This window comes from Neofelis nebulosa, chromosome X, assembly GCF_028018385.1.
Source record: "Neofelis nebulosa isolate mNeoNeb1 chromosome X, mNeoNeb1.pri, whole genome shotgun sequence".
NCBI lineage: Eukaryota > Metazoa > Chordata > Mammalia > Carnivora > Felidae > Neofelis > Neofelis nebulosa.
The window spans coordinates 35,473,923-35,500,051 of NC_080800.1; the positions used below are offsets into that span (position 1 = coordinate 35,473,923).

General features: G+C 55.5%; 1 long non-coding RNA gene across 1 annotated transcript; it reads right to left on the reverse strand.

Moving 5' to 3' along the window:
- Positions 1–2,940: 2,940 nt before the first annotated feature.
- On the reverse strand, positions 2,941–25,294 carry LOC131502463 (uncharacterized). Its single transcript, XR_009257056.1, has 6 exons — positions 25,165–25,294; positions 23,829–23,986; positions 6,307–6,449; positions 5,139–5,520; positions 4,655–4,804; positions 2,941–4,173 (listed from the first exon to the last, which is right to left on the reverse strand). It is a non-coding gene; the product is annotated as an uncharacterized LOC131502463 (long non-coding RNA).
- Between the last annotated feature and the right edge of the window lie 835 nt (positions 25,295–26,129).

Sequence of the window (26,129 nt, forward strand, 5' to 3'; positions counted from 1 at the left end):
AACCACACAAGCTGTGGTCTCAGAAGCCATAGCAAATACCCCTGTCATGGAGCGCACCCAAGAAGCAAGGGTGGCAGCTAAATCCCCCAGGGCCCTGGCTCCTGGGGTGGGCTGCTCTCCACTGATGGCCGCAGATCCCCAGGAAGACTGAGTCCCAGCTGCCCACAGAGCTAACTTGCTCGGTAACCATCCCTTTGTGGGTTCTCTTTCCTTCCCTTCGCCGGCTCCTCTCTGCACCCCTCTACCCCGGCTTCCCGGGACCACCTCCCAAATAAAGGGCTGGCCCTCAAACCCGTGTCAGGTCCTGCTTCCGGGACCCGAGCTGAGACACCAGGCGGCAGGGGATGGGAACTGGCGTGAGGCTATTTCGAGGGTTTCCTTTTTTTACAAAGGCACGTATTCATTTATTATTGATGCAATTAAAAATCAATTTCAAATAATAAATTTTTAAGAGGAAAAACTATAGCTAGAAGCCACAGAAGATTCACTGAGAGAGACCACAGCCTCGCTCCCTGCCTTGTTGGCCTGACTGAGAACCCGCCGTCCCCCTGACCCTCATACCTCTCCCCGCACACCCCAAGACACGACAAGGGCAGGTGATAATTTTAAGAGGAGCTGACGTTTGCTGCGCAGATACCGTGCCGAGTGCTTTGTGCAGATTATCTGTTTTACATGCTTAGAGCACGTGTATGTATCACCCCTCCCTCCCAAGCTCCCTTTAATATAATCGTGAAGGAACAAAAAAAGGTATAAAGCCACAATGAGGAGGGGGGACAGGGTGTCACCAGATGAGGGGTTTCAACACATTTCTGGAAGACAGAGAGCAGAAGGAAGGGTGGTGACAGGTGACACAGAGCAGAGAGAGCCACAGCTGGAATCCTCCCAGGCGGGGAAGCACAAGGGGGAGGCTCCAGGGGGAGACCACGGGGGGGCGGGGGGGGGGGTGGTCCCTGAGGGCAAGAGTGGGAACCGGGGCTGCAAACAGGACTGACTGAGGGTCACCACCCCTACCACTCCCACCTCTGGGGGCGGGAGAGCCATGAGCAAACTTCTTGGTTTCTTAGAGTTCACGCCAAAGCAGGGACGACCCTCTTCTGAAGACACGGCACACATTTTCTGCGGAGAACTGGAGAGGCTTGTGTATACACAGAGGCTTCGAAGAAAGCCGCCCCCCCGCCCTCCCCCCCCCCCCAGCCATGATCCAGCATCTGGGAGACCCCAGCTCCCCGCAGGCTCACCTCAGTGGAGTCCCCCAACCACCAGTCCCCGCCCACATCGCTCCTCCGATGTGGCCCACATCGGTCCATGTCGCTCCTCCGGCTACACAGGAAGAGACGCCCCCCCCCACCCCCACCCCGGCTGTTCATCCAAAGAAAGGCTGCAACATCAAAGAGAAAGACAGAGAAGAACAACAGGAAAATTGATCCTGGAGGAAACAGATACTTTGGTAAACTGGGGAGAGTTTGAAGAAAGATGAGAAAGAGGAGGAAGGGGAGGGGGAGGAGAAAACAGCGCTTTCCTCTCAGCCTCGAGAAGCTGTTGCACCCATAAAGCAAGAAGGTGGCACTAACAATTAGAGAAAGGAGGAGCCCTTGGAAGTTCCAAATGTGAGGACAGAGTGAAAGAAGTTGACTGACGGCCGGAAAGAAAAAAAAAAAAAAAAAATCAAGAGATTCTTCCAGAACATAGAGTATAATGAAGGAGACAGAAACCGTAAGAGAAAAGATAAGAAACATGCAGAATCATCCGGGAGGTGCGACACGTGAGAACAACAGAAGTTTCAGAAAGAAAGCCTAGCAAAGACAGAGGGAAAGAATCTACAAATCGTCCCAACCCTTGTGGCTTAGGGCAGCCCTGGAAGAGGCGGGCTCTGCGGGGCTGGGGGCTTTTGTTTTGTGTGTTCCGTGTCAGTGTCCCTACTCACGTCCCTTAGTGTTTAAAGGTCTCAAGAGGAGCCAAGCTGGGTAGAGCATATCCCAGGGACCCAAGTGTGAAATGAACAGGGGGCAACCCTGGGCCCTAGTGTGGTGGTACCTGTAGATTTCAAAGTGAGGATCCCCCAGCGGAAGGGGGCTCAGGGGCCAGAAGGTCGGAGCTGCTCACTTCTCATCCCGCTAAGACATTGTCCTCCCAGAGCTAGATCCTAGGAGGCTTCAGGTTTTGTTTGAAAAAGGAGGGGGGTTTTCCATTACAGCTTCTCTTGCAGATGGGGAAGTCAACTTGTCCGACATGCCTTAAATCCAGAGGGCAACACTGAGGTTTGTGGACGGGTCTGATGGGAGTTGACCGGGGCGGAAGCTATAAAAGTCTTCTCAACAGATGTTTCTGATAGCCGAACGGGACGCCTGGCAAAGGAGCGAGCCCTCTGTCGCTGGAGGTATTCAAGCGGAACCCAGAGAAACATCTGTCAGGAAAACTATAAAAGGAATTGGAACCCTGGAACAGGTAAATTCAGAGAGATAGAAAGTAGAATAAAGACTATCAGGGGGAGGGGCGCCTGGGTGGCTCCGTCGGTTGAGTGTCCGACTTCGGCTCAGGTCACGATCTCACGGTTCGTGGGTTCGAGCCCCACGTCGGGCTCTGTGCTGCCGGCTCGGAGCCTGGAGCCTGGTTCAGATCCTGTGTCTCCCTCTCTCTCTGCCCCTCCCCCGCTCGTGCTCTGTCTCTCTGTCTGTCTCTAAAACAAACATAAAAAAAAAAATTTTTTTTAATGGTAAATTTTATAGGTGCCTGGGTGGCTCAGTCGGTTAAGCGTCCGGTCTCGGCTGCGGTCATGATCTGGCAGTTGATGAGTTCAAGCCCAGCGTCGGGCTCTGTGCTGACAGCTCGGAGCCTGGAGCCTGCTTCGGATTCTGGGTCTCCCTCTCTCTCTCTGTCCTCTCCCACTCGCGCTCTGTGTCTCTCTCTCTCAAAAATGAACATTTTTTAAAGAAATGGTAAGTTTTATGTTACATGTATTTGACCACAATTTATAAAATCAAAAAAAGTGGGGGGAACGGAAGTCACATACACCGCTGGTGAGGCTACAAAATGGGGCAACCACTGCGGCAACTTGTCTGGCTGTTTCTCAATAAAGCTAAACACAGAGTCATCGTAGGACCCCACAATTCTGCTCCTAGGTATATACCCAAGAGCAATGAAAAACAGAAACATCACGCTAAGTGGAGGAAGCCAGTCACGAAAGACGCATGCTGCGTGGTTTCGTTTATATGAAATCTGCACGACAGGCAAACCTACAGAAACAGAAAGTAGATGAGTGTTGCAGGGAAATGGGGAGCGACTCCTAATGAGGATGGGGTTTCTTTTGGGGATGATAAAAAGTGGTGACGGTTGCATTTCTGTGGGAATGCACTAAAACTCACTGAAATGTACACGTTAAGTGGGTGGATTATATGGTATGTGAATTATATCTCAATAAAGCTGTATAAAAAAAAAAAAAAAAAAGGAAAAAGAGGCTTCCCACCAAGATGGGAAGCGGGGCCAGATGACCTTCTTCCATTCCAAGGCTCGGTGATTTTCTGTTCCAAGGCTTGGCGATCTTTGGCTGCCTGCCCCCTCAAGGTTTGGCCCCAGGAGGGCTTTCTCAGCAGCTCACGGACACACTCCCTTATCGCCGTGCTTGCTAGTGGCTGAGTCAGAAGCTTCCCGGCAGAGCACCCCCTGCATCACGCTGTCAGCCTGGCCCCCTGGGTTGGTTTGTTTTTCCAGGGCATAAACGTATTTTATGGAGAAATAAAATGCACAATAATAAAAAGGGGGAGGGGAGTGTTTCCACAGGCTCACATTTTATCCAAAGGGGCCGTGATTTGGCATCCCTGGCTCGAATATGAAATTATTACACAGGAATTGACTCTCGGTGTCTCCGATGCTCCCTGGGATGATTGCTTCTATAACTTATGGAGACAGCTGAGCGTTTGTATTCAAGTGATCACATAAATTAATATCCATATGTGGAAATGCTGTGTTGGGAGCAGACCCGGTTTAAGAATGCTTGCCTTGTAATGATCCTTGTACCTGAAGGAAAATGCCCATCCCGGGGCTCCCAGTGAAGCTCTGGTTCGTAAGGGTTTGAAGGGAAAGATGGCATGCAAAGCGCTCCCCCTTTAAAGTGATGGAGAGCCGTGTGCTGTGTTCAGGCGTGATGTCATCTGAGGAAAGGAAGGGAACGAACGGCTTTTTCGGAAAAAAAAAAAAAAAATTTTTTTTTTTTTAAATAAATAAATCCAAAAGCATGTGCCTTAAAATGTAATGTTTTGCTCCTCTGGGATGGGTTTAGCCCAAAGTTCTAATTATATGTGTGGCGGTAAAGGCCTCCCAGGCTTCGTGCTTGCCAAAAGCTTTGATTTTGCTACGTGACAGGAGACAAAATTATTCTTTTCTCCTTAAGAGATTGCCAACACCATGCCAAAGGATGGGGGGGGGGTGGCAGCTCCCGCAGGAAGTAATGATGGGCTTTGTGAGGGTAGGGCAGGGGATCAGGGAGTAGACGACCCAAATCCTGCCCTCAGGTCGCAGATTACGTAGGTGAGACCAGAAGCCACAACTGGGAAAGGCTGCCCGCGCTGGGGCCTAGGGAGTCATGGGGGCACGGTGCCCCGCACAAGTCGGGCGCTCGAAAGAGATCTGCTGAATGAAAATACAGAAGGATGGGCACCTGGGTGGCTCAGTCGGTTAAGCGTCCGACTCCTGATCTCGGCTCAGGTCTTGATCTCCGGGTTGTGAGTTCAAGCCCCGTGTTGGGCTCCGTGCCAGGCGTGAGCTTGTGCGTGCCTGCACATTTAATTCCATTTCATTCATTCTGGAGCTGTTCAACACCGGGGAGATTTATAACCTTTTCAGGTGATGAATGACAATCATGTGGTCAATAGAAAGCGCTAGATAGGGCCAGCCTCCTACAGATTCAGTCACTTCCCTGCCTCTGGCCTGCTCACTACGGACCCTCCTCTGTCCAGGTGGTGGCCCCCAGCCTCACACAGGACTTGCTGAATCTAAAAACAAAGTGTTTGAAGGCTTCTTTTCTATATTAAGACCTGAACAAGCATGGGATAGTACAACTTCATTCCTACACACACACACACACACACACACACACACACACAAACACCTTGGTTCTCCCATATCCACCGTGCCCCACTCACCAACTCTCATTTTGCCTTTACAAGGAGAACAGTAGACTTCCAAGAAATCTCGAGAAAGGCACTTCTAAGGTTTTGATGGCACAGACCTGTCCCTCAGCAGCAGCGATGTGCTGGTAAATATTTAACAACTGGCTCTCCCGGGGTGGGGAAGGCCCATCTGTAGTGCTCGCCGATTCCTGTGGTGTAAATACTCCCAATGTGGTCAGATTTCAAGCTCTCGACTTGACATCACCTGCTGCAGAGTTGGGAAGAGATGTGTATAATTGGTTCTCATCGGCTGGCTGCTGCCAGAGGGCCGACCTCTCCCTCGGACTGTGCTGACTCTTCTGGAACACACTGGCTCCCCCCAGACTCTGTTCCCAGGAGGAGCAGTGAGGAGAACCTGGAAACATTCCAGCAAAGCCTCAGCTATTCTCCCTCATCTAGAGAAGATTCCCTGTCGTCCCCCCCCCGCCTCCCGCCCCCAATCTCTCCTGGCTTTTTTAAAACGTTTATTTATTCATTTTTGAGAGACAGAGAGCAAGCAGGGGAAGGGCAGAGAGAGGGGGACAGAGGATCCGAAGCAGGCTCTGTGTGGACAGCAGCGAGCCCGACATGGGGCTCGAACTCCCGAACCATGAGATCATGACCTGAGCCAAAGGCTCTACCCAGTGAGCCCCCCAGGCACCCCTCTCCTGGTTTCTGAAGGATTCAAACACTAGACACCTGAGAGAAAAGCCTCGCCACAGAGTAGCCTGACTGCCGTCTTTTCGAAGGTTATGCTTTCCCAGGATCTAGTATTTCCTAACGAGAAAATGGCCATCGAGATTGTTCCCCACTAAGGATGAGCAGTGGAATGACAGAGAAACCACGGAAGGGGGACGTTGATTGGCAACGCCCACGGCCGCTCCCGCGTCCTTCCCTGTACCCGAGACGGGATTGCCTTCAAGAGCAGCGGGCCCCTATCTAGTTTGGCTTCCTCCTAGATCTTCTTCTGAGACCCCCGCAAGGCCATGGCCACACCTCTGGCTGCAGGCCTTTGGAGCCGGGCCCCCAGCCTCGGCTCATCACGCGGTGCGGCCCACTGCGTCCTTGCTCGGCAAACACCCCCTCCTCCCGCCCCCGCCCCAGCCCCTCGGTGCACCCCCTCCCGGTCCCCACTAATGCGGGGTTCAGCCAAGTGACTCACTTTGGTGGATGGAACGGAAGTCAACAGAATCCAGTCGGAGGTTTTCAAACGCGCTTCCTCGTTTGGGCCTGGCCTCCCGAACCCCTGCCGTCGCCAGGAGAAGAACATGCCTCCAGGTAGCTGCTGCAGCTTTGCGTGGGACTCTGGAATGAGAGATGCATGGAGCTGACCTCAATCCAACCCCTAGGCTGCAGCCGAGAAGCCACAAGCATCCAACCACTCCAGGTCCTGCTTAAGCCCAGAGCCCCGAGAGGCATCTGGGCGGCTCAGTCGGTGAAGCGTCCCGCTCTTGATTTCAGCTCAGGTCACGATCTCACGGTCCGGGGTTCAAGCCCCGCGCCGACAGCGAGGGGCCGGCTTGCGATTCTCTCTCCGCTCCTCCCCGGCTCGTACCCTCTCTCGGGGTCTCAAAATAAATAAACCAACCTGGAACACACAGAGAGAGCCTGGATCAGCTTGTCGATCCGGGAAGACTTCGCTTTGCACCAACGTGGTGTCAGAGACCTCCTGGCAAACCAGCAACGAAAGGACACGTGCGTACTTTTGCCCCCTTACGACCGCGCACATATGCCTTCCTGAAGTAGGAGACTAAAGTCTGGTTTAGTCTTTCTCTCCGACAACGAATCATTCGCCAAGGACCCACTGCATCCGGGACCCTGGGCGTCTGGTACCGGGAATCCACCACACCAAGAAGGCGAGAGCTACTCGGGAATGCGAGCACAGAGAAGGGATTACGTGTGAAAGTCCAAGTGAATGACACAGATACAGAGTGCAGGGCATTCAAGAGGGAAGGAACCCTCACCTTTAAGGTTCAAAAGAAGCAGCGGGAACCAAGAAAGGCTTCACAGAAAAGGAAGGGACGGAAGTAAGTCCCACAGGAAGAGCTGGTCTCAGGGGCAGGCGTGAGATCAGACAGATCAGACCCGTTAGCGGGAACGGTAAACTGAGTCAGGTCACGGTCGAAAGACTCAATATTCTCACTCTACCTGATACGAAAGATTACTGACAGCTACAATCTTCAAGACAGTGGGGTACTGATGGAGGGACAGGAGCACAGATCCCCGGGGAAGAATGCAGAACTCCCAAAATACACCCACACTTTATTGTTACGTCAAAAGATGGCATTTTCCGGGGCGCCTGGGTGGCTCAGTCGGTTGAGCGTCTGATTTTGGCTCAGGTCATGATCTCACTGCTCATGAGTTCGAGTCCCACATCGGGCTCTGTGCTGACAGCTCAGAGCCTGGAGCCTGCTTAGGATTCTGTGTCTCCTTCTCTCTCTGCCCCTCCCCCGCTCATTCTCGGTCTCTGTATCTCTCTCCAAAATAAACGTTAAAAAAAATGGCATCTTGTCCTTGTCTTTTTTCTATTAAGTCCACCTTATCCTCTTACCTGTATGTTACAAATACCCTCCTATTTTCTTCTGATTCTGTGCTTGCTACCGTTGGTATATTTTTGCTTTGTTTTTATAGTTAACGCGAATGCATCCAGAATTTGGCGGGAGGTAGGGTGCACAGACAGGGCCTGGCGTAAGATACAAATCCAAGTCAGGCCTCCGTACCAATAAATTGTGCGCACGGCATTTATTAAATAATCATTCCTATATCTGCTATTTGGTTATTTGGTTTGTCATGGATTAAGTCATCACCGGGTTTTACGTCTCTTCTAGAATCGTTCCCACTCAGCGGATCACTTCTCCGTTTTAGAGCCAATTACGTAGGATCTTGCTTATCACAGCCGTATGTTCACCCCTTGACATTTGTAGGGAATAAAGAAAAAAAGATTCAGGATTCTATTTTGTGGGTAAGAAGAACCATTAGCAATTTTCAAGCGTAACAAAGCAGACTTCCTATGTTTGGAGTTAATCAGAGGGAGGTGTGTGAAATGTAGAAGGTAGAGGAGACCTGGAGGTCAGGAGCCTGGGCGGCAGCCTTAGATGATAAGGCCTAAACGCAGGCAGGGACAACGGAAAAAAGATGCAAAGCTGCATTTATAAAATCAGAATAAGGCAGCTCTACAGAATCTTCTAAAGCAGGTACTCACAAATATTCACTCTACAAATGAGGAACCTGAGGGCCAGAGAAGTGAAGTCACTTGCTCAGGACCACACAATGAGTTAGGGCAGAGCTAGGAACACAGCCGGGGTGTAGAACATGCAACTCTTAATCCCAGGGTCATGAGTTCAAGCCCCACATTGGGCATGGAGCCTACTTTAAAGAAAGAAGAAGAAGAAGAAGAAGAAGAAGAAGAAAGGAAGAAATCGTACTAACAGTGGCTTGAGTAAAGAGTTTCTTTTTCTCTTGTAGGAAAAATCCAGAGAAACATACAGAATCCAGGGCCCATGCATCTACTTAGGTTATCACAGACCCCTCTATCCTCCTACTCCGCTGTCCACTGTTTGTGGGGTTCATCCTCATGGTCCCAAGATGGCTGCTGCACCTCCAGGCACAGTATCTGTATTCCAGGCAGGGGGAAAAAAAAAAAAAAGACAAGGATTAAAGGTGTTCTCTCTTCCAGAAAATGTTTATCTGTTTAGGAAGGGAAACCCTTCCCGGAGATTTCTGCTTACCTCTCGTTGGCCACAACTGAGTCACATGGCCACCAGCCTCTCTAAAGTAACCTAGCAATTTGAGAATTTCACTATCTCACCTCTGTGGTAGAGCGTGAGAAAGCAGAAGGGAGTCGGAACGAGTGTGAGTGAGACTAACTGGAATATTTGCCTGATACCGGGTCTCTTATCTCCTGGTCCAGGGCTCTCGGTATTTTACGCTGTGACAGGGCTGGCCGCGCTGGGGTAGGCGGGGGTGAGGGGCCACACTACTTTATCTGGGCCAGAGCCAGGGAAGATGGCCACCTCTTTCTCAGATATTGATAAGGCTTCCCGAAAGACTCGAGGCCCTAGAAGCTGCTCGAAAGAAGGGAGACAAAGTGCCGAGGTCTGGTGGGCAAGGGGAAGCACTTACAAGGCACTTGGTCTCCAGACTCAGGCCTGGGAAGTGTCTTGAAAGTGGAATATAGAAGATCAGATTAAAGGAATGGATGGGAGTCAAGAAAATGTCCTTGGAACGAGGGCAAGAAAACAAAACGGAAAACCAAACGAAAGGAAGTTGATCTTGGGAGGTCAGCTTAGGAGGGGTGAAATCCTGAACAGTCTCTGCCAGAAATGAAGGCCAACATTCTCCCCTGGCACCAACCAGGATGGAGATGCCCCAGCGTTCTAGGTTGACTTGCCGGACGGGTCCTTGGAAACATGCAAAGAGGCCACAGAAAGGAAACAAAAATGATGACAAAGCTCGTTGGGCCAAGCAGTGTGGCAGGAGACATCAGGGTTCCCATTCTGGCTCTATACCACCTAGATCTAACTTCTGGGAACCTGCCTGGGGGTAGTGACCTCTCCGTTCCCTAGGGAGGCAGGGAAATCAAAGGACAGAAAACCCAGGTCAAAGTGATTTCAGCAAAGGAAAGGGATTTATTGGCACACATAACTGAAATATCCTGGGGCAGGGCTGGCTTCAGGTTCAGTGGGATCCAGGGGCTCAAACAATGAAGGTTCTGACAAAGCGTGATTCTCTTCTCCGCGAGAAACAGCAAGTTCTGCAACGGTCTCTCTGGGACACACTCGGGTCACAGACCAACCTCTGAACCAATCAGTGTGGCCAGAGTGGGATGAGGGGACAGGTTCAAATGCTCCGTGCATCCCACTGCTGCCGCCAGGAGATGGAGTCAGACCCCTCCCACCAAGCACCTGGACTGAGAGTCAGAGAGGAATGGTTTCTCCAAACACAGTGTGGGTTCTGGATCTAGAAGGGGGACCAGACGTTGGACAGGCAAAGAAGCCAGAAACACCAAAACCTCCCAATCAAACAAAAAACTGCCTTTTCCTTGTATCCAGACCTGAGGATTAGAACCCTAGCTACTTCCAGCCTTGTCAAAGAAATTGTCAGAAAGACTGAACTGAAAAGGCCCTTTGAAATCATCTCTCCCCACACCCGGGCGCGGAGAGGGAAAGAGGCCTGCCTAAGCGTGTAGGGCTAGATCAGCCGCAGAACAGACTAGAAAAGACTTACAAAAAGTCAACCAAGCATTCTTTCACTTCCGCCTGCAGCTTCTCTGGGAATGGTGTATAAACGACTAAGCAAAACCCTGGAGAATGTCACCAGAAATGGGGACAGGTCTGGCCAGCCTACTGTGATAGCTCAGCGAAGAATTTCTTTAGGGGGAAAGAATCCTCTGGGGAATGACGGAGGCTGGGTTGCATAAAGGGCCCGGATGTCTGAGGCCCTCGGGCCCAGATCAGCGACAGTGTGGCTAAAGAGGGAGGGGGTGGCAGGGCGCTTTTCCATGACGGGCTGACTTGGGCTTCAGAGGGCAGGTCCAGGGCTGAGGGACCCCTTTAAGACATCACATTCGAGACAGCAATGGAAAAAGTTGGCTGAAGGGGCTGCAAGAAACCACACAGCACCTTTCTTCTTTTTTTCTTTTTAGCAAGCTCTGAGCCCGACAGGGGGCTCGAACTCACGACCCCGAGATGGAGAGTCCCATTCTCTACCGACTGAGCCAGCCAGGTGCCCCCACACACCTTCTTTCTGATACCAACAGCCAGGTGTCCTATCGGTAGTGCCTCAAAGGCCTGCCACCCTGACTGGCTCCCCGCGATGAGGTATGTTTCCCCCCCCGCTCCCCAAGGAGGTCAAGTATCCCCTTCACGTTCTCACCAAAAGGGAAAATATGGCCCCTGCACCCGGCCCCCCTTTGATCTTTCCCTTCCCTGCCAACATCCAGGCCCAACAGGACCATTTCTCAGACGCTCGGAGACGCACTTAGGAAGTTTACCTGGACACCACAGCCACGTCAGGGAGGAAAGTTTTTTAGAGGGGCTTTGTTACAATGCTCTTTATTTTACGCTGCCTTTTTCTCTCCTCGTCTTTTCTTACAGGACCCAAGTGGGAACACCAAATGGCTTCAGGCCTTAAGGAATCTGAACGGATTATCGTGATTACTTAAACAAGGGTTTTCTGGAACTCTGAGCCAAGTGGGATAGAGAACGAAACTTCTAAAGTTATACCCTCCCAGCGATTGGTCAGATAAGTGTGGGGCCTGAGCAAACAGACAAACCATGAACATTTCTCCCATTAACTCTTTCAAGGTCTAGAAAACACACACCGGAGGCCTATGTCCCAAGGGGCCCTGGGACTCTAGAATTGACCAAGGTAGGCCTTCATTCCTTAAATAAAAGTTCTTTCTCCAGCTGCTTTTACTCATTCCCGTTCCTGGTGGGGGGAAGGTGCTCACGAGAGGCATCCCACCTGCCAGTCACCACGGCAGCAGAACCAAACGAATCTCCCTAGTTCTGCAGACCTAAGCGGGGAACGGCAGGACGGACGTGGCTGCTGGCCTGTGCCCAGGCACGCTGTCACAGACCAGGCCGCCCCAGTGTCACAGCATAAAAGCAGGGGATGGTTCACGCGCCCCCGCCCCCCCTCCGCCACCCCTTTCCCCGGTCTGGAATTGGCAGGGTCCACAGGGTTTGCCTATTTTTTTTTTAATCCATTTTTCTTCATTTGTCCAAGCTTCGAGTGTTGGGTCTGCCCTTCATTGACATAAAACCTATCTCCTGAAGCAGCCAGGGTTCCCCCAGACATGTCCATAGGTGCTTTTGAAATCCGGAGGCAACCCCGACAAACGCCGGAAAGCACCAGGATGGGAAGGAGCTGGAAGTTATCCAGAAATTGGCAAACCCCGTGGACGCTGCCAATTCCAGACCCGGGAAAGGGGTGGCGGAGGGGGGCGGGGGCGCGTGGTTTCCTCAACCCCTCTTCAGTCTTCCTGGGAAAGGGCCCACCCAAAGCCAGCCCTCGGTCTAGGCCTCCCCAGACCACGCTGCGCTGAGGCCTCCCTTCCACCGTGCCAGAGCCGCGGGGGCACCGCCTGGAGCCCCCAGAACCCACCCACCGCGCCCGTGCCATCTCCAGTCCTGCGGGCAAGGGGGGTCAATGTCGTTCGAGTAATTTCTCTGCGAACACAAGATGGCAGCCTTAAATAAATGCAACCCTGCGCAGCTTTTAATCTTACACATCATTAAATTCCTAATTTACACATTATGTTTTCGTGGGCCAACCCATAACTCATTAGTGTTGAACTCACGAGGTATAAAGACCAAGGCACGACGGGCGCCGGGGCGCAGTCACCTGCCTGGGTTAACAGTTCCTGCCGCGGGGGCAGGGAGGAAGGCGAGAGAAGGCCGCCGGGGCACCCACGAGGCCGAAGCTGGGGCGCGGGCGAGCCCTGGGTGCCAGGCCCCGCGTTACAGGCCGCGCTCGAAACTCTGCGGCCGAGAAAGTGCCGGGGCCGGCTCCTTCCCTTCACTCCCGGGTCTCGAGCGCGCGCGCGCGCTCACACACACTCACACTCGCACACCCGGGTGGCCGCGCGGGGCTCCGAGCGGCGCAGGCCTCCTTGGCAGACATCTTCCTGTGGGAGGATTTCAAACGAGCCGTGAAAGCCAGAAACTACACGGGTTACAAACTCCGGAATCCCTGGCCGGCCCGGGCCCCCTTCCCACCTCCGACGCGGCCCCTCTGCTCGGCGTGGGGCCAGGAACCCACTAAAGGGCAAAGCGCGCCCGCCGACGGTGCGGGGAGATCCGGGGGGCGCAGGGACTGCCCGAGGTCCCGTCTCCCTTCCGACCCGGGGACCGGCGGCCGAGTGCCGCGCAGCCCAGCTCGGCCTCGTCCGGCTGGGGTGGCCCAGGGCGACCCGAAGCGGGGGGTGGGGTGGAGGGCTGGCCGCCGCTCTCCAGAGAACGACGTCACCAGGGCGCAGCTGACAGCCCCAGGCCCCGGCCAAGGCGCACCACAAGGCGGAGGGAGGCTGGTGCCGGGAAGGGCCTGGGGACCAAAGAAAGCAGCCTTCGCGCTGGGGCGAGGCCCCAGGCGGGAGCACCGAGGCCGGCTGTCCTGGAGGCGAGGGCTAGGAACGGCCTCGCCCTGCGCAGAGCCGGCCAGGCCCTCGAGGTGCTCCGTGCCTTCCCAGCCAAAAGCCAGCTCCGCGCCGCGGCGGAGTGGGAGGGAGGAGGCAGGGCGCGCGCCCCGCCCTCGCCGCCCGCGGTCACAGGGGCAATTACACTCCTCGCTGCAGACGGTTACCAGCTCGCCCGCGCATCCTTCTCCCCCCTCCTCTCCTCTCTCCTCCCCTCCCCTCCTCCGCGGAACTGCTGGCTCCATCTTAGCGAGCGCGCCCGGGAAGCCCCGCCGAGGCCAGCCGCCTCTGGGGACCTCCCCGGGTTGCTGTCGCGCTGCGCGCCCCCCAGGTCGCCCGGGCGAGCCCTCCACGCCCCGCAACACGTCCCACGAGCGCCACAGCCTCGGAAGCGGCTGTTGCGGTCCCGAAGGGGCGACAGGAGCCTTCTCCAAGCTCTGCAAGACCCCTGCAGCCCCGCTTTGCCCCGCAATCCTGTCCCCAGCCAGTGCAGCCACCCCAGCGCCCCATATCCCAAACACGCCTCCGTTTTCCAGGTCTCTCCTGCGTCCAGCCGGTGTGCTTTCCAAATGCCAAGTGGATGCCTAGACCACTTGTCTGAAACCCTCCGAGGCCTTTGCGCTACCAGACGTCCACTGCCACAAACAAACCGCCCCCCTCCTTCCTGCCGTGGTTTTTTACTATTACAGAAGGTGTCTTTGAAGCTGTGAGTGAAAACTCAGGTTTTGGATTAAGAGCTTCATTTCCACCCAACTGTGATTTGGGGCAAATTTCTTAACCTCACTTTCCTTATCTGCAAAATGGGAGACATCGTGCCCATATAAATGCGGGGCTGTGAGGTTTAAAGAAGATAGATGTGTGTGGAAATGACTTGGTACAAAATCCTGCTGGTTAGCATGATTATTACCATATGGCCAGAACTGTGGCGGCACTAAACGTGAGGTGGCCTTCTTCCGATCAAGAGTGGACCCCTGCGGAGTCCAAGGGCGCAGCTCCCGAGTCGAGGTGAGCCCAAGCCACCGGCTAGGCCTGAAGGGAGGACAGAGGAGTCGAGGGGCAGCCAAGGGAGCGAAACACTCAGCCTTCCGCCTTTGCAAATGAATAGGGCTCTGTCTGCAACGCCTAAGGCTTAAACCTGGCGCGGCGGTAAATTTAGCCTGAAGGCAGCGCCTGCTAAGGGGCGGGGATGTCTCCTAAGGGGAAGGAAAGGGAACTGGGTAAGAAAATGGAGTTGCCTCCAGGAAGAGGAATCAGGGAGAGGAAACATTCAGGGCCGCTGGCAGTCCACTGGCAAAAAGAAATCGGGCGAGGAAAAAAAAAAAAAAAAGGCTCCCCAGAAATTGGGCCACCGTGGGAGCCGCGAGACAGACTTCCCATCTGGGAAGGGCTGCCTACGGGTAATTGGGTTTGCTCGAGTTGCCTCTATAATTAATAAGTGATTTGACTTGGAGATTGGAAATAGTCGTTGAAAGGAAGCCGCGGGCGTAGGGGTGCGAGGCCCGCGAACCTCCCTCCAAAATCCAATGACCGCGGAGGAGGATGGTTTAAGGAACACGAGGAATGTGATAATATTGGCATCTAACCTTCTAGTGTTTGAGTAATTCGTTGCTTAGCTACTTTGGATAGGCCATTATTTTGCAAACTGGAAACATTTGCAAGTGGTGATATTTTGCTCCTGCCTGACGCAGGGGCTGCAAACCTACCTCGGCTCTGCTGAACTCTTCGAAATATATATGCATAAATTGTTCCTAATGAGACCATCTGTTTTTTATGGCCCCTCTGGAAGCAGGAGGAACCCGAAGACTGCTCTGTCTTGCAGAAATCTGTGGCCAGGCAGGCCCGGGAAATAAATAGGGAAGATTAGAAGGGTGTACGTGATTTAACAATATGCAGACAGGGGGTTCGGTGGCAAATGTATGCTTGGGCTCCCAGGGGTGCCGGACGCTTAGGGTGGCTCTGGGCTGCCTGGAGCACGAGGATTCCAGCCAGCGAGCCTGCTAGAAGGCCCAGGGACTGTGCGGCTTTTCACAGCACACACGAACCTCGTTTTTGCATGCCTGGAACGTCACCAGAGCCTCCACGCGAAACCGCAAATCTGCCACCGCGCTGGGGGACCCAGGACACGTAGCTCGCGGTGGGGGGTGGGGGCCGGCGTCGCCCACAAGCCCGGGCCTTCCCCTCCTCCCCTGCGAAGGTGAAGGGAGCCGAGCCTGGGGCACGGAGCCTGAGAACGCGCCTCACCCCACCCCACCCCCCGGGCCGGAGCCCGGCGCTCACTGGAGGCCTGTCCCAGAGGCTGAGCTTTCTGCCCGACGCGCGTCTGGCAGGCCCAGCGGCGCGACCTGAGCCTGCACCGAGGGTGGCAGGGCAAACACTTTTCACATTACCCGGTGGTTGTTAATTGGGCAGTGCAAAAGACGCCGAGCCTACCCCTTTGTGGCGGGGGGGTTAAGAGTGGGCAGTGGGGGCTGCTTAATAATAGAGGGGCTGCCCTGGGGAGCCTCAGATATCGGTAACCCCCATGATTAATTCATAACTCTCCACTGCGCCTGGCACCGTCTCGGGTCTTTAATCGGTTCTGAATGTCAGCGAGGCTTCCCCGACAGGCTGAGCGCAGCCTTTTGAATGTGTTGAAAGTCGCTGCGCGCACACCAGGAGACAAAGTTGCCATCTGCTCCGGGGACCACGGCAACTGGGCGCTGGGAGGGGCCTTCCTCCCGCGGCTCCGGCTGCCCCGGGCGGCCTCCTCTTCCCGGCTGGCCCCAATCCTGCCCCAGAGCCAACACCGGCCCCCGCACCATCCCCGCCCCCCGCCCAGGGCGCACGCCCGGTGGAAACTCCGGCTCGCGGCGAAATGGAGCGCTGCGCTGGGGCGCGCGGGGAGCCTCGCCGTCACCCGGACCCAGGCCTATGCTAATGAGATTATGAACTAGGGTTGTTTATGTCCTCGGACCTGGGGGGGGGGGGGGGGTAGGCGGGCAGATAAAGTGTGGAGGAAAGGATGACTTAGGGGAGAGGGGGGAGCCCTGGGAGAACAAAGCTCCGGGCCGTCGGCCTCCCAAGAGTCGCAGAAGTGACCGCCACGGGCTCGTGCACAGGCGGAAGCGGGGGGAGGGAGAGAGGCCGGGCCTAAAGCGCCCTCGCAGGTTTGGAAAATGCTGAGAGGGCACAGGGGGTGGGGAAAGTCGGAACCCGTAGCTAAAGGTTTGGCCCTTAGGCTAGTTTTTAAGGAAATGGATCTCAGGAAGGGGAGGAGGCACCACGCGCGCCGGAGAGGTAGGAGGGAGAAGCCCTGTCCCCCTCACCCCCCCCCCCAACCCCCAGCTAGCAGAGCGTGTGCGGTGACCGACCTCCGCGCTCTGGACCAGGAGGGGAACGGAGCCGTCTGGCAGCCGCGGGCCTGTGCTTCCGCACCCCCCAGCTCTGCGCGTCGCCTGTCCCCGAGCGCCTCGCCTCCCAACTGTAATCCCACACTCCCGCGAGCGCTGGGGCTGCGGAATCGTTCGAGTTGGAACTGCATCAGATGAGAACGCCGGGAGGTGAGATCGGGTAGGAAATCGTCGAAACTTAAGAGTTGTGCGCCGTCGCCTCCCCGCCTCCCCCCCACCCCGCCCCGCACACACAATTTCCCCTCCCCTTTCCAGCCGCCACCTCCCCCACCCTCTCGATTCTTCAAGGTTTGCAGCCCAGTCCTGTCATATGGTTTTGTTTCTGTGCTGCTGCTTTTTTTCAGACACGAAAATTGGACACGTGGAGAATTAGCCGGGCTGGAGAAGCGCTGGGTGCAGACTCAAACAATGGTTTCCAGCAGCGGAGCGAAAGGAGGCACCTTCCCACCTCACCCCCAAAGGCAGCAGCCTCAGCCTATGGTGGGAAACACCCCCATCATTGCCCACCCCTCCCTCAGAGCCTAGGAAAGGTCCAGCGTGGACCCCTTCCCAAGACACACACACCCCTGGGGTGCGCCTGGACGGGCATGCTGGCTCTGAGATCATTGTGCCTGGGGTCTTTGGGGACTTATAAATTATAAGGGATTCTTTTCCCCTGGGAACGTGTGGCATCAAAGACGCCACCCCAAATACTAAAGTTTACGGACCCAACCGGGCTCCAGGCTCTCCACTCTTTGGCAATTGTACCTTTCCCAGGCTGCTTGGAGCCTTCCCCCCTTCTCGTCTGATGAGCCAGTCTCCAGGTGGCTGGGCCTCCAGAGCAGCTTCCTTTAGCCATTGTCTTCTCCAGAGGCCCCATGCTCCACGGCAATCCCAACCTTGGCCCCCAGCTTCTGTGAGCCTCCCCCCCCCCCACAACCCTGACTCTGCTCCACTGGCAGCAGCCACAGCCCTCATCCCCAAACAGCTCCACTCGCCCAAGCAGGCCTGAGCACCTCGCCCGGGCACACACACCCCGCAGCACAGAAGCTCTGCCTCCCGGAGCTGGTTTCCTCTTACAGGCTCCTGTCAGAGCTGTTGGGGCTGTGGCGGCGCTTGCCTACGGCTCCCAGTGCAGCCCTGGGTCTCCCTGCAGCGTGTGCGGCAAGCTGTGAATCGGCCTTCTCTTCCCTTCCTGCAAAGGTCAAGCCATCTCCTCCAGCATGGCCGTGGCGCACTTCTGGCCACAGAGCTCCTACACTGCAGCCTGGGTATGGAGATGGGGTGGGTATCCATGCAGGGGAGCAGTCCCCCCCCCAAAGCCCCGCGGCCCAAGCCAGTGGGGGGCAGGGACCAAGGGATGTGAGATTCAGGAAGGGAAACACAACACGGCAGACAGACCCCAAAAGCAGTTCAGGATTTGCAGCCTGAGACAGAAGAGAGGGAGAGAAACCCAGGCAAAGGCTGTTGGGCCTTGACTCCTGAAGGGGAGGCCTTTCCCTCCCCAGGGGTTGCCCTAGGGGAAGGTGGGGAGAAATTGCCGCAGTGTCCACACTGTGTCCGGCGCAGGTCCTGGGGCCCCACCACCTCCCGTCAGGCTGTGCTTCGCTCCAAGCAGGAGTCAGAAGCAAGCAAACCGGCCAGGACTGAGAATTCAGAGGCCACGGGTATCAGGTCAGCGGCGGCGCCCCAAAGAGAGACCCCAAGAGAGGCCTTTCTTCCACCGCAACCCCAGGGAGGCTACTGAGTTCTGCAAAGCCGCAGGAAGACTACAACATCCCGATGTGGAGAAAAATGAGAGGAAACGCCATTAAACTTGCTTCCTCCTAGGGGCGCTACCCCCAGTTTTCTCTGAACTGTACCTAAAAAGTCAGGAGAGAGAACTCATTCACTTTTGTTTGGTTTAACATTGCCAGCTTCAAGTCAACCGTGGGCCCCCCGAAGGTTTCGTAAAATATTTAATCTAGCTCAGACAATTTCCTGCAGTCCCTAACCGGACCACCCCATTTACTGAACAACTGCCAAAAAGCAGGCTTGACTGTGGGCTGGCAACCACGGGCCTTCCAGCGGCCTGGCGGGCCTGTACCTTGCACGCAGGAGCCTGGACAAGGCCCTTCACAGAATCCAGGGACACCAGGTCTGGGTTACCTGGGAGGCCCAAAGCAGTAAGTAAGGAAGAAGCCCAGGAAATGAAGTTAAAGACACTTGCTTTTCTCACTAAGCTTGTGCTGTCTGTATGACCCGCTGGCCCTCACCCTCCCCGAAGTCTGTGAAATGGGCCTGTGGATGTCTCACCTCTCTGGCGTGCTGTGCGTTTTGGAGAGCAGCACTGGGGGGGGGGGGGGCGTAGGTGACTCCCTGTGTGCCGCCCTGCGCCCTCTACTCTCATCCGTTTGCTGTTTTCCTCCCAAGCATCTCACCAGGGAACCTAGCCAGCCAGAAAGGGATCCTTCGACTGCGCTGAGCCTCAGCCCCTTCCAAACGTGAGGCTCACGGGGAGAACTCCTGCTCTGCCCAGTTTCCATTCCTGCTTCCAGAATAACGAGCCGAAAACATGTGTACTGTAAATAAAGCCTGTCTAAATAAAGCACTCGGGTAAAGGCTGCCGAGAAAACACTCGGCATCGCTCTGTGCTCAGAGCGTGAGTCAGCTTCCCAGCTCCCGGGGAACAATGGAGACCTTGCCAAGGGTCCCCTCCTGTCAATCCCTGAAGGCCCCCAAGCCCATGTAGGTGGTGGAGACGACGGCCCATTGGGACCGTCGACCTGGAGATTGGGGGGGGGGGGGGCGGGGGAGGGGGCGCTCCCGACGGCCCGAGGTTGGGGTCCAGCCCCGGCGTTCGCGCCGCCAGGAATCCGTCTACCCGCAGCTGCCGCGGAGGGGTTGAGGGTTAAGCAAACACCGGGCAGAAGAGCGAGCCTGGGGTGCTGTGGGGCTGCTGCCCTCGAGACGCAGACACGGGAGAGAAAGAGACGCTGCGGGCGATCGCTACGGAGCCTCTCGGAGGGAAGACGCCCCCTCCTCATTCCCAAGCCGGGCCCTCGCCCACTCGGCTGGCCGCCTCTCTCCTCCGCAGCCTCCCAAGTCTCAACGGAAGCGAGCGTAGCAGCTGCCAGAGTCACCCCACTCCTTCAGCAGTCCCCATAGGCCCATACGCGTACACTAGCCGCCCCACACACATGTGCTGGGGACTCCGTGTGCGCGCCAAGGCCCAGTGAAACGGCGTCCCTTTGAGGGAGAGCGGTTTTGGGACTCGTGGCGGCCTCCGCGCCACGTCTTCTGTCCTCTGGGTTTCCGTGCGGAGCTGCGCACCGCCGTCCCCCCCCCCCCCCATAGGGTTCCGACTGGGGCGGCGGCCTCTGCTGCGGCGTGGGGCCGGTGGTTTCCCCAGGCCCGGTGACCTTGAGGGTCAGTGATCCACCCCGCAGGCCCGCGGTTTCCGGAGTCGCGCGGCCGGCCCTTCCTCCCCGCCTCTCCGGCCAAGGCCGCCCAGCCTCGTCGCGCTCAGCCCGCCGGCTCCCGAGCCCGAGCGGGGGCGCGGGGGGTGAAAGCACCGAGGGCCTCACCCACGTCCTGCGGACACGCGCCCCGCTGGGGCCCGTGCTGGCGCTCCAGCAGCCTGAAATGGCCAAATCGTCCCTGGGCAAGGTTGGAGGCGAGGCTTTGGGAAGAAGGCGAGGAAAACAAGTGAAACGGGAGGGGCGGGGTGGGGTGACGGCTCATAAATCACCCAGCCCCACCCTCGGGCCTCACCGCAGAGGCGCCCCAGCCCCGCGGGAAATGGAGGGTCACTCGGCCACTCCTGGCCGACCTCTGAGCTCTCCCAGAGCCAGCGCCCCACCCTGAGCTCAGGCCGCGCTAGCACCAGCTCCCGGCCGGGATCGTAAACCACCCGCCCGATTCGGCGGGAAGCCGCCCTTGGACGCAACGCGCATCCGCCCAAGGGGAAGTTTATTTATAGCTTGTAAACGTAAAGGAAACCAGACCGCGCTGGCTCGCCGCGCTCCGGCTCCTACGCTCCCCACCTGCCCACCAGGGAGGGCGCGGCGGGAGGCGGAGGGGGTGCCTTAGTCTCTCCCTACCCACCCCCCCATCCCCGCTCCGCTCCCGGCGGAGAACGGGGTAGGGTCCTAAGAGGTTGGCAAGCCTTAAATTCCTCTCGGGGTGCCTATCGGCGCCGTGAAAGCCAGAAAGGACAGAGGACAGGGCCCGGGCACCGGCGTGGCGAGGGTAGGGACGGCCGAGCTGTCCTAGTTGGCAAGCACCAGCCGGCAGGCCCGGCAGTGCAGCGCGGGATTCCGCAGCTCCCGCTCCGGGCCCGGGGAAGTCCTGGAGAGCCCCGGGATGGGGGCGCTCCGGGAGCTTCTCCTTGGAAGGCGGGATGCTTCCCCCGTTCCTCCCGAGCACGTGTCCTCAGCAGAGCCGGCAAGCGCTGCGCGCCTGGGGCTGCGATCCGCGGGTGACAGCGGCTGAGAGCGCCCCTCCCCAATCCCCACCCCCGCCGTCGCCGCTTCTCCTGTGGAGCTCGACGCTCTGGGGTGCGCTCGGGGCAGGCCCGAGGAGACGGAGAAAAGGAAAAGTGTTGGAGAGATTAGGGAGAGAAGACATTAAAAAGCCTAGCCCTGAATAGACGAGCACTCCCCCCCTCCCACCCCGGCCCCAGCGGCTTCTCCCAGTCCCAGCGGAGCGCACCCACCCCCAGCCTCGGCCCGGGCAAATTCGTGTGTATGGTGTGTGTGTGTCTGTCTGTCTGTCGTGTGTATATCTCGTGTGTGTGTATGTGTGTGTGTCTGTATGTCTGTCTCGTGTGTGTGTGTGTGAGCGCGCGCCCGCGCGCGCGCGCCGGGCGGGCAGTTGCGAAACGGGCTCTTGGCTGCAGCGCGGCATAATGGAGGTGGCTGGAACAATGCGCGCTTTGTGCGCGCGGGGAGTTGTTTTCCACCCGCCTCGCCCCCCTCGCTCGGGCCGTATGGCACTTTAATCCCCGCCACGGCTCGGCACAAATGCACTTGTGTCCTGCGGGTCACCGGGGGCCGTGCGGCTGGAACCGACCCCCTCCATCCGCGGACCCCACCGCCGGCTGCCCCATCTTCCTTCCTGCGCGCCCACCACGGCCACGATTCCCGGCGTAGCCCGGTCAGCCGGCTTGGAAGCTTCCGGGCCCGCGGGCCACTTTTCTTTTCCGAGGAGACGGCGCGCACCCCACCCCCTTCCTTCGCGAGCTCACACAAACACACATTCGGGCCGACTGCAGGCCCCACACTCGCCGCCCTCCCTCTCCTCGCCTCCATCCCGCCCCCGCCCCGTGCTCCGGACTCCTGCGAACAATAGTAAATGTCAACAGATTCCGCGCGGCGAGTGTCTGACTCGGCCGAGATAAGGGTGCGCGGTTGGCCCCGCGCTCCGCGCCGCCGCGGGGGGAGCCCGCCCTGACCCCGGCAGGAAAGAGCCGGCTGTGACGAAAGCCATGCCCGAGGAGGGGGGGGGGGTGTCGGGGGATAGGAGGGGAGGCCACCAGTCCCAGCCCGGTGGGGGAGTCTCGCCGGGAGACCAGGCCCTGCCCCGCCCCCACCCGCTGAACCCGGCGCTAATCGGGGGCCGCTGGGCACCGGGAAAGCCGCCGGGTCGACGTGGCGCTCGGGCCTGCTTTCAGCTCACAATTCCACTGCTCTGCGGACGCCAGAAAAACGCTGATCCGGATCGGGACGCGGGCAGTTTTCGCCTTACTGGGAGCCGGCACCCGAAAGACGCTCAAGATTCGAGTGCCTGTCTCCGGAAACTCATTAAAATATTTTTTTTTTAAGCGCGCACACTTTCACAGGTCCTCCTCCCCGATCGTCCGCAGCCCACCACCCAACCGAGTTAAAATTCGCAAATTGATTCTCACGCGTTGGTATTAATGGGTTGTTCCTCTTAAATTGTTGCCAACTTTGCTAATGGATTATTATTTAAATGATTTCTTTTTTATAAAGTACGTGTTGTTTTATAGATGCGTATTTACTTAAAGAAATCAACTGCATCTATTAACATATTAAAGAGAGAATAAAGCATCGGGGCCGGTGTAATGTACTGTTCAGCCTTACTTTGGGTGCTCGCGAAGATAGGAAAATCTTATTTGTTTAATAATAAGTCACTCATGAATATGCAAATGGCATCGGTGCAGTACCTCACTTCTGTCACTATTAATGAGTTGCAAATTAATGTGACAACAAAAGGAAAATCTATTTAGTGGAGGAACTCGGTTTCCTACCTGGGGAGATCACAAGCCGGCCGGGAACCTGGATCTCCAGGAAAGAAGGGAGCGGGCACGGGTGCTTCCTCACCCAGTCTCTTCCTGGAGCCTCCGCTATTGTTTGGTCTCAGGGACGCGCATTATCGGGAGCCCCTTAAAATTCCTGCCCTGGCCGGAGGAAGAAAGGCTGCTCCAGGGTAATTAGGGCCAAGTGTGATTAATGGAAATCAGCCCACAGTTTGAAGTAAAGCAGTTGGCGAGGCAGATTTTGGAGGGGGAGTCTCCCCCCCCCCCCCCTCCTCCCCGGCCCAGCTTAAAGATTCCCCAAAGCCTTTTCGGCCTCGGTTGCTTTGGGCAGTTAGGACCCATAAGGACCAAATCAGGCCTCGCAGGCCTGACCACAGGTATTAAGACAACACCCTATGTGCCTGCATTTTACGAGGTGACTCTGCTGATGGGGAGTTTCAGAGCAGATCAGCTCATTTTCCTGCCGACCTACTTCCCAGAGGTTACAGACTGCATTCTGCCTGGCTCCTTTCTGGCCCGCACATCACAGCCTGTTTTTATTTCATCGATGGATGCTGGAGAGAATGTTTCGAATCCAGTGAAGTTTGGAAACGTCTCTGAGAAAATAAATAAATAAATGCTGAGCTGCCCAGAGCTGTAGGCTAATAGTTCAGGTGCCTGGGTAGTATTTCAAGAAGCTGTATGACTCGGGAACCTTCTGGGGAGGTGCAAATAGTCTATATCCAACCTGACTGACGGCTACACGGTCATATACAAATGTAAAAATTCATCGGGCTGCGCACTTAGGATTTGTACACTTTACTATGTGTGAGTTATATATCGTGTTTGGGTTATCTATGACTATGCGAGGCCGCCTCAAAGCTTAGTGGTGCAAACAATAATAATCACTTCTTTTGCTCAAGACTCTTGAGACAGCTCACCTCTGCGCCACTCCGTGTCAGCTGGGACAGCTCAACTAGAACGCGGGAATCCGTTTTCAAGATGGCTCACGCCCACGGTTGGCCAGTTGGTCCTAGCGCTGATTCTTCTCTATGTGGGCCTCTCCAAAGATCACTTGGGCCTCCTCGCAGCATGGTGGCTGGTTGCCAAGAGCGAGCACCCAAGAGAGAGGGGGAAATGGAAGCTGCCAGTTACTTAAGGCCTGACCGTGGAAGCTAGCGGTGTTAAGTCCTGCCACAGTCTATTGGCCAAGCAACCCAGCTTCCAGGGGTGGGGACGTCGTTGGCCCTTCCCTCTTATCTCTCAATGGGAGGTGAGTCAGAGAATCTTGGGGTTGTGTTTTAAAACTGACACATAATGGGGCGCCTGTGTGGCTTTGACTCTGCTTTCCGAGTCAAATCTGAATTCCCTTTACCTGAAAACTGCTGGCCTAAAGTCTATTGTACAATTTCAAGTTGGAATCATAAGGCGAATTCTTTACTAACTCCCAAGTTTACATAAACATTACGAGGTAAATGGCACACGCGGATTGTTCCTGAACTTAACACCCAAATATTACTACAGTACGTTTGGTTGATTTAATCTATCCCCTGTTCATTCTCAACCTTCCCAAGGTTAAGAGAACTCCCTCTGGGGACTCTGTTTGGGCCTCTCAAGGCTGTTGAGGTTACTCGATGTAAAGACAAATTTAAGGGTTTGGAGGAAGCAAGAGATTACTGGCTATTCTTTCACTGGAATGGAGCCTAGGGAGGTGGGTGGGGTTGTCGAAACCTACTGGGATATGACCCTTTGTCTCCGACTAGGCTATTTTACAACTGAAGAAGGTGAGGAGACTTAATAACACTGTGAATACTTGCCTTCTCGCCTACAAATAAGCACAGAAACTTCCCACCCAGGAAAGGGACCACCCCCACCCCCACCCCAAAAGCCGGGTTTGCAGCCATTTGCAAACGTATTCCAATATTCCCTATCTATACATGTTTCTGTTCTTGAAATTTGCCTTTAAATGGGTTGGAATATCTCACCCATTCCTTCATTTAACTAATGAGTTACATAAGATCTTGGACACGACTTCATTTTACATTTGTATGAGAGTCCTGATTCTGCCTTCTTGGGAATCTTTGACGTTGGTCGACGGTTCCTCATGCTATATAGATAATATTTGTGGCCAGCTAGAAATCGGAGGCCGGGATGCAGGATACGGGCCCTACAAAGCTCCAGGGAGAATTTGCTTACACCCCAGACAGACCCCAACAGAGCCAGGTTAATCCTGTTTATAGTTACTATGACAACCGAAGCCTCCAAGGCCATACGTACCCTTCAGGTGGAATTATTTTCTCAACCTCAGGTTCCAAGTTCAAGGTAAATCCCACGCTGCTTCTGTTCTAACACTCTGTCATTTGATTGGAGGAGAGGGAAGTACATGGTTACCGCCCATGTTGCCTCAACGCTCGATTGGATTCAATTAACTTATTTACCACCTGTGGTGGTTTTTAAATATGTCCACAAATTCCTGGATACTCCTCCCTTCAAAGGGTGGAGCCCGATTTTTCCTTCCTATAGTTGTGGGCGGTACTCAGTGACTCACTTCTGATGGATAGAATGCGACAGAAGTGACTGTATGTGACATCCCTGAGTAGGATATACAAGGCATTGTGGCTTCCTGGTTGCTATCTGGGGGAAGCCAGCTGCCACATCCTGGGCACATTCGAGCAGCCCTGTGGACCGAGCCGTGTGTCAAAGTGCCGAGGTCTCCTGCCAACAGCCGTGGGAATGAGCCACCTCGGGAGAAGGTCTTCAGCCCCGGCAGAACCCTCAGATGACTGCAGCCCCCGCCACCATCTGGACTGCAACCTCGTGAGAGTCCCGGAGCCACAAGCATTCGGCTAAGCTGCTCCTGCATTCCTGACCCACGGAAAGTCTGAGATAACAACTGTTTGTTGTGTTAAGCCACGAAATTGTGGGGTGGTTTGTTATGCAGCAATAGATAACTAATACATGAGTCAGTCCTGCATTCGGACGAAGCAGTTTTGCAGTTGAAAGTCAGATCTTTGTAAGAATTCATTACCATTTTAACTTACAGAGAGGAACCATTCTTGGAGACAGAGTCAAAATGAGACGAAACACACATTCATACCCTATAAGAAGCCACCAAAAGTGTGAAAAGCAAAAACAAGATGACTAAGTTCTAGAGGAGCGAATCTCCTATAGGTATGCCCCAAAGTGCTGTTGAAAGATAAAAGAACTTGTTTTCTATGTGCATGGTATTTTTCAACAACTGA